Source organism: Arachis hypogaea, chromosome 11 (genome assembly GCF_003086295.3).
Source record: "Arachis hypogaea cultivar Tifrunner chromosome 11, arahy.Tifrunner.gnm2.J5K5, whole genome shotgun sequence".
Lineage (NCBI taxonomy): Eukaryota > Viridiplantae > Streptophyta > Magnoliopsida > Fabales > Fabaceae > Arachis > Arachis hypogaea.
In genome coordinates, this window is record NC_092046.1 from 99521944 (window position 1) to 99530026 (window position 8083).

Below are 8083 nucleotides of genomic sequence, written 5' to 3' on the forward strand. Positions count from 1 at the left end.
TGCAGCTTGCATTCCATTCAGACTATGAGAAATCATATTGACTTGCTGAGTCAATATTTTATTCTGAGCCAATATGGCATTCAGAGTATCAACTTCAAGAACTCCCTTCTTCATAGGCGTCCCATTACTTACAAAATTCCTTTCAGAAGTGTACATGAACTGGTTATTAGCAACCATGTCAATGAGTTCTTGAGCTTCTGCAGGCGTTTTCTTTAGGTGAATAGATCCACCTGCAGAAGTATCCAACGACATCTTTGATAGCTCAGATAAACCATCATAGAATATATCCAGGATGGTCCATTCTGAAAGCATGTCAGAAGGACACTTTTTGATCAACTGTTTGTATCTTTCCCAAGCTTCATAGAGGGATTCACCTTCTTTTTGTCTGAAGGTTTGAACATCAGCTCTAAGCTTGCTCAGCTTTTGAGGAGGAAAGTACTTGGCTAAGAAAGCTGTGACCAGCTTATCCCAAGAGTTCAGGCTGTCTTTGGGTTGAGAATCCAACCATAATCTAGCTCTGTCTCTTACAGCAAAAGGGAAAAGCATGAGCCTGTAGACTTCAGGATCTATTCCATTAGTCTTAACAGTATCACATATCTGCAAGAATTCAGTTAAGAATTTGATGAGAGAAAAAGGGAACGATATTTTTTTTATTTTTGAATTTTTTTTATGAGAGAGAAAAACACTAAAAAGATGCAATGCATGAAATTTTTAGATCAAAACATGTGATGCATGCAAGAATGCTATGAATGTCAAGATGAACACCAAGAATACTATGAATGTCAAGATGAACATCATAGACACAATTTTGAAAAATTTTTAATGCAAAGAAAACATGCAAGACACCAAACTTAGAATTCTTTAATGCTTAGACACTAAGAATTCAAGAATGCATATGATAAACATGAAAAGACACAAAACATGAAATCATCAAGATCAAATAAGAAGACTTACCAAGAACAACTTGAAGATCATGATGAACACTATGAATGCATGGAAATTTTCGAAAAAATGCAAGATGCACATGCAGTTGATATCAAACTTATGATATGACTCAAGACTCAAACAAGAAACAGAAAAATATTTTTGCTTTTTATGATTTTCTAATTTTTTTTAGATTTTTTTTGGTATTTTTCGAAAATTAATTGAAAAAGGAAAAATAAGGATTCCAAAATTTTTAACATGAATTCCAGGAATCTTGCATTCTTAGTCTAAAGCTTCAGTCCAGGAATTAGACATGGCTCATGAGCCAGCCAAGCTTTCAATGAAAGCTCCGGTCCAAAACACTAGACATGGCCAATGGCCAGCCAAGCTTCAGCATGTAATTCAGACATGACACGCCTGACATACCCATTCCCAAAGGAATTAGACATGGCTTTACAGCCAGCCAGGCTTTACATGCTTCATGAAACACTAGAATTCATTCTTAAAAATTTTGAATCAAATTTTTGAAAACATTTTTATATTTTTCGAAAACAGATGAGAAATTTTTGAAAGATTTTTTTTTTGAAAAATTTTTGAAAAGAAAACAAAAAGAAAATTTCCTAATCCGAGCAACAGGATGAACCGTCAGTTGTCCATACTCGAACAATCCCCGGCAACGGCGCCAAAAACTTGGTGCATGAAATTGTGATATCCAGGCTCGAACAATCCCTGGCAATGTGAGCAACTTGGTACGCGTAATCGTGATTACACTTTAATTATGTAAAATTCATGGCTCTTTCTTTCCCTGGCAATGGCGCCAAGAACATGGTGCCAATACCATGGTTCACAACTTCAACACAACTAAACAGCAAGTGCACTGGGTCGTCCAAGTAATACCTTACGTGAGTAAGGGTCGAATCCCACGGAGATTGTTGGTATGAAGCAAGCTATGGTCACCTTGCAAATCTCAGTTAGGCAGATATCAATGGATAATGGTGTTTTCGAATTATAACTAATAAAATAGGGATAGAAATACTTATGTAATTCATTGGTGAGAATTTCAGATAAGCGAATGGAGATACTTTCGTTCCTCTGAACCTCTGCTTTCCTGCTATCTTCATCCAATCAGTCTTACTCCTTTCCATGGCTGGCTTTATGCAAGGGCATCACCGTTGTCAGTGTCTACATCCCCTCCTCTCAGTGAATAATATGCTCACGCACCCTGTCACGGCACGGCTATTCATCTGTCGGTTCTCGATCATGCTGGAATAGGATTCACCCTCCTTTTGCGTCTGTCACTAACGCCTAGCAATCGCGAGTTTGAAGCTCGTCACAGTTATTCATTCATTGAATCCTACTCGGAATACCACAGACAAGGTTTAGACCTTCCGGATTCTCTTGAATGCCGCCATCATTCTAGCTTACACCACGAAGATTCCGATTAAGAGATCTAAGAGATATTCATTCTAGCTTATTTCATGTAAAACGGAAGTGTTTGTCAGGCACGTGTTCATAGGAGAGAATGGTGATGAGCGTCACACATAATCATCACCTTCATCATGTTCTTGGGTGTGAATGGATATCTTAGAAGTGAAATAAGATGAATTGAATAGAAAACAGTAGTACTTTGCATTAATCTTTGAGGAACAGCAGAGCTCCACACCTTAATCTATGGAGTGTAGAAACTCTAACGTTGAAAATACATAAGTGAAAGTCCAGGCATGGCCGAGAGGCTAGCCCTCAAACGTGATCTAAGATAGCATACAACTGATCAAAGATGGTTCAAAAGATACCTAATACAATAGTAAAAGGTCCTATTTATAATAAACTAGCTACTAGGGTTTACAGAAGTAAGTAATTGATGTATAAATCCACTTCCGGGGCCCACTTGGTGTGTGCTTGGGCTGGGCTTGAGTGTTGTACGTGTAGAGGTCCTTCTTGGAGTTGAACGCCAGCTTTTGTGCCAGTTTGGGCGTTCAACTCTGGTTTTGGCTCCTTTTCTGGTGCTGGACGCCAGATTTGGGTAGAAAGCTGGCGTTGAACGCCAGTTTACGTCGTCTATTCTTGGCCAAAGTATGAACTATTATACATTGCCGGAAAGCCCTGGATGTCTACGTTCTAACGCAATTGGAAGCGCGCCATTTCGTGTTCTGTAGCTCCAGAAAATCCACTTTGAGTGCAGGGAGGTCAGAATCCAACAGCATCAGCAGTCCTTCTTCAACCTCTGAATCTGATTTTTGCTCAAGTCCCACAATTTCAGCCAGAAAATACCTGAAATCACAGAAAAATACACAAACTCATAGTAAAGTCCAGAAATGTGAATTTAACATAAAAACTAATGAAAACATCCCTAAAAGTAACTAGATCCTACTAAAAACATACTAAAAACAATGTCAAAAAGCGTATAAATTATCCGCTCATCATACCTCTTTTAGAATTTTTCTGTAACTTTGATTTTGGATCTTGGAGGAGAATTGAATTCACTTCCTCTTTGGGTTTCTTGTTTCCTTTTCTGCAAATCTTGCTTGAGTCTTGGGTGTTGAGAATTGAGGAAATTCTGTCTCAATCTCACCTTGAGATCTCTCTCTGTTTTCGTTTCACTACACCATTTGAGAAATTGAAATTTGAATTTACTTTTTCTACTGTCTGATCTTAAATTCTCTTGCAATTGATCTTTGAATTGGATCAAGGAAGGTAGTGAGATCTAGACTTGGTTTTCTAGTCTCTTGACCCCTGAGATCCTGTATTTTTCTTTCTGTTTATTTTCTGAATGCTTCTTCAAGCCAATTTACTCTGCTGTTTGAAATCAATCTCAAATTAATTCATCCTTTATTCTCCTGTTTATTGCAATTTTCTTTTCTTTGTTTAATTTCTGCAATCCCATTTCCTAATTCTTTTTATAATTCAAGCAATTTATATTTCTTGCACTTTAAGTTTCAGTCATTTATATTTCTTGCAATCTAAGTTTCTGCAATTTATATTACTTGCACTTTAAGATTTAGCTTTTTTACTTTCTTTGTCCTTAAATTTACAGTCAATTACCCGTCTCCTTTTACAATTCATGCAATTTAGCTTCTGTCAATTACAAATCACCCAAATCAACTCTTGTTCGCTTGACTAAATCAACCACTAAACTAAAATTGCTCAATCCTTCAATCCCTATGGGATCGACCTCACTCACGTGAGTTATTATTACTTGATGCGACCCGGTACACTTGACGGTGAGTTTTGTGTTGGATCGTTTTCCACACACCACATATGGTTTACACGTGATTAATATATGAGTGTGTACCCAATTCTCAAGATTTTCACATAACTACAAAGCATGTTTTTATCTCTACCCAATGTACCCAACTTTCCCAAATTCTAATGATGAACACTCTCACTAGCCTAAGCTAATCAAAGATCCAAACAAGGGACATTTATTGTTTTTCACCTAGGCTTGTAATGTGCTACAATTAAGAACAAATGGGTTAAGCATAGGCTCAAAATTGGCTAGCAATGGAAGATAAAAGGGTAGGCTATTTGGGTAAGTGAGCTATTTGAACAATGGCCTCAATCATACAAATGCATGTATACACAAAATAATGGACATAAAGAATCAAACAAATCAAAGATTACACTCATAGGAAGAGAATAATGCACACAAGAATGAAAATAAGTGGTTATATGATGTAACCACACAATTAGGCTCAAAACTTACATGCTTGTGTTCTTTGCTCAAAACATGATCCACAAAGTGTACAATTCAAGAAAGTTCTAAAAAATTTTTTTCAACCAATTGGGGTGCCCTATAGATAAAATCCTTGGAAAATATCATGATTTTGACTAAGCTTAATATATACATATGCAATGCAACCAAAAATCCTAAAAGACCTAAAAATGAAATGCAAAAGTATTGGGATTAGAAACTTGTCACCCAAAAATGCCGAGCGGTCGGACGAACTCCCCACACTTAAAAGTTTGCACCGTCCTCGGTGCATCCAAAGATGAGAAAAGGGGGTACGGCAACTTTCCTAGTTGCTATCTTCAGCTGGTAGGTCAACCGTTGCTGCGTGTTCTTCTCCCGCTTTCGTTTTTGCTTATGATGACTCATCCTGAACATAGAAAACAGGAGATAATAAGACAAGTAAATGCACAAGCAAGGAAGCATGGATTGTTGGAATGGGGTAAATCACTAGAATTGAGTGAGTGAATTAGTGTGACTTTAATGAAAAATAAGTGTGTGGGTCCTAACTTGCATGCGGTTTAGAACTCACACCCTAGTATTTAGAAACCATGTCACAATTATACAAAAGAAGACACACATTTCACTCATTCTTGTGTGCTTGAAATACTTCAAAAGACTTGTAGGTTAAGTCAACCACACAAGTAGTGAAGAGGCATGAAAGCATTCAAGCAATTAATCAAGCAATTGTAAAATTGGATAATGCATGGACATTGATTCATGTGTAGGTAGGCTTAGTGAACAAAATAGTATATGAAACTCACACAACAATCAATAACACATAGTGAAGTTGTTGCAACACTTAAGTGACATAGAGGTGAAACACATGAATGCTATGGAACTTAGGAAAAAGAAGATAGAAGTGGAAATCAATCACATAGCAAGCATGGTCCACAAAGCTTTACAAAGCTCAAAAATATGTCACTAGGTAAGCTTTGATCCAATTTCACAATTCTACAATCTCAATGCATGAAATAAGTGATGTGAATAAGGGTAAACCATAAACAAGCATCACCTAAAAAAATGCAATGATAATATACAATTGCCTAACAATAGATGATGAATGCATGGTGGCCAAAATATGCAATTCAAAAGAGTTAAGAAGCTTAAAGGCAAAGTAACATTCTTTTGGTGCTCACAAATGTTAAACATGAAGACTCAAAACCAAATAACAAAATATAACCTCAACAATTAAATCCAACAATAAAAATTAAAAATAATGATGTTAAAATAACATCTCATCAATAATCAGCAGCAAGAAACAATAAACAATATTAATACTCCAACACTTATAAAGAAAAATAGAAAATAAAATAAAAATGTACTAATTAAACAATTAACTAACTAACTAAAAGAAGTGGTTATGGATGGTGTTTGGTAGTGTTGGGTGATGATTGAGGGGTGGAAAGCGAGGAGAGGAAGGAAAGAAATGGAAAGAAGAGAAGAAAAGAAGGTGGGTGAAACATGGCAATCCACGCGTGCACGTCATGTGCGCGTAAGCGTGGATTGAAGAAATAGAAGCGACGCGTACGCGCGGCTGACGCGTACACATGTGGTGCACGAAATTGTAAATCACACTTTTCACAACTCGTACCACTAACCAGCAAGTGCACTGGGTCGTCCAAGTAATACCTTACGTGAGTAAGGGTCGATCCCACAGAGATTGTCGGCTTGAAGCAAGCTATGGTTATTTTGTAACTCTTAGTCAGGAAATTAGTAATAAAAATGATTGGGTTTATGAAGAGTAAATAACATAAAATAAATAATACTTGTTATGCAGTAATGGAGAACAGGTTGAGGTTTTGGAGATGCTCTGTCTTCTGAATCTCTGCTTTCCTAATGTCTTCTTCTTCACGCACGCAAGGCTCCTTCCATGACAAGCTGTATGTTGGTGGATCACCGTTGTCAATGGCTACCATCCATCCTCTCAGTGAAAATGGTCCAAATGTGCTGTCACCGCACGGCTAATCATATGTTGGTTCTCACTCATGTTGGAATAGGATCCATTGATCCTTTTGCGTCTGTCACTACACCCAGCACTCGCGAGTTTGAATCTCGTCACAGTCATCCCATCCCGGATCCTACTCAGAATACCACAGACAAGGTTTAGACTTTTCGGATCTCAAGAATGGCCGCCAATAATTCTAGCCTATACCACGAAGGTTCTAATCTAAGATTAGAAACCCAAGAGATATGCACTCAAGCTATTGCAGATAGAACAGAGGTGGTTGTCAGGCACGCGTTCATAGGTGAGAATGATGATGAGTGTCACGGATCATCACATTCATCAGGTTGAAGTGCCAGTGAATATCTTAGAATAGAAACAAGCGTGATTGAATGGAAAACAGTAGTAATTGCATTAATTCATCGAGACACAGCAGAGCTCCTTACCCCCAACCATGGAGTTTAGAGACTCATGCCGTAGAAAATACAAGTTCTGATGTAAAATGTCATGAGGTACAAAATGAATCACTAAAAGTAGTTTTTATAACAAACTAGTGACCTAGGGTTACAAAAAATGAGTAAGCTAAGATAGTTAGTGTAAAAATCCACTTCCGGGGCCTACTTGGTGTGTGCTTGGGCTGAGCATTGAAGCTTTCACATGTAGAGACTTTTCTTGGAGTTAAACGCCAGCTTTTGTGCCAGTTTGGGCGTTTAACTCCAGCTTTTATTCCAGTTCTGGCGTTTAACACCAGAATAGGGTAGAAAGTTGGCGTTTAAACGCCAGTTTGCGTCATCAAAACTCGGGAAAGGTATGGACTATTATATATTGATGGAAATCCCAGGACGTCTACTATCCAACACAATTGAGAGGGCGCCAATTAGGCTTCTGTAACTCGAGAAAATCTATTTCGAGTGCAGGAGGGTCAGAATCCAACAGCATCTGCAGTCCTTTTTCAGCCTTTGAATCAGATTTTTGCTCAGGTCACTTAATTTCAGCCAGAAAAAACCTGAAATCATAGAAAAACACAAAAACTCATAGTGAAGTCCAGGAATGTGATTTTTGAATAAAAATAAATAAAAACATAATAAAAACTAACTAAAATATACTAAAAACATACTAAAAACAATGCCAAAAAGCGTATAAATTATCCGCTCATCACAACACCAAACTTAAATTGTTGCTTGTCCCCAAGCAACTGAGAACAAAACATGATAAAAAGAAGAGAATATACTATAAATTCCATAATATCAATGAGGCTTAGTTTAGATTAGATGAGCGGGGCTTGTAGCTTTTTGCTTCTGAACAGTCTTGGCATCTCATTTTTTCCTTTGAAGTTCAGAATGATTGGCATCTATAGGAATTTAGAATTAAGATAGTGTTATTGATTCTCCTAGTTTAGTATGTTGATTCTTGAACACAACCACTTTGAGTCTTGGCCGTGGCCCTAAGCACTTTGTTTTTCCAGTATTACCACCGGATACATAAAT

The 8083-nt window shown here is 37.4% G+C and overlaps 1 non-coding gene across 1 annotated transcript; it reads left to right on the forward strand.

Annotated features, from left to right (window-relative positions):
* Positions 1 to 306: 306 nt before the first annotated feature.
* Positions 307 to 414, forward strand: LOC112725060 (small nucleolar RNA R71). The gene has a single exon (XR_003164190.1). It is a non-coding gene; the product is annotated as a small nucleolar RNA R71 (small nucleolar RNA).
* The last annotated feature ends 7669 nt before the right edge of the window (positions 415 to 8083 follow it).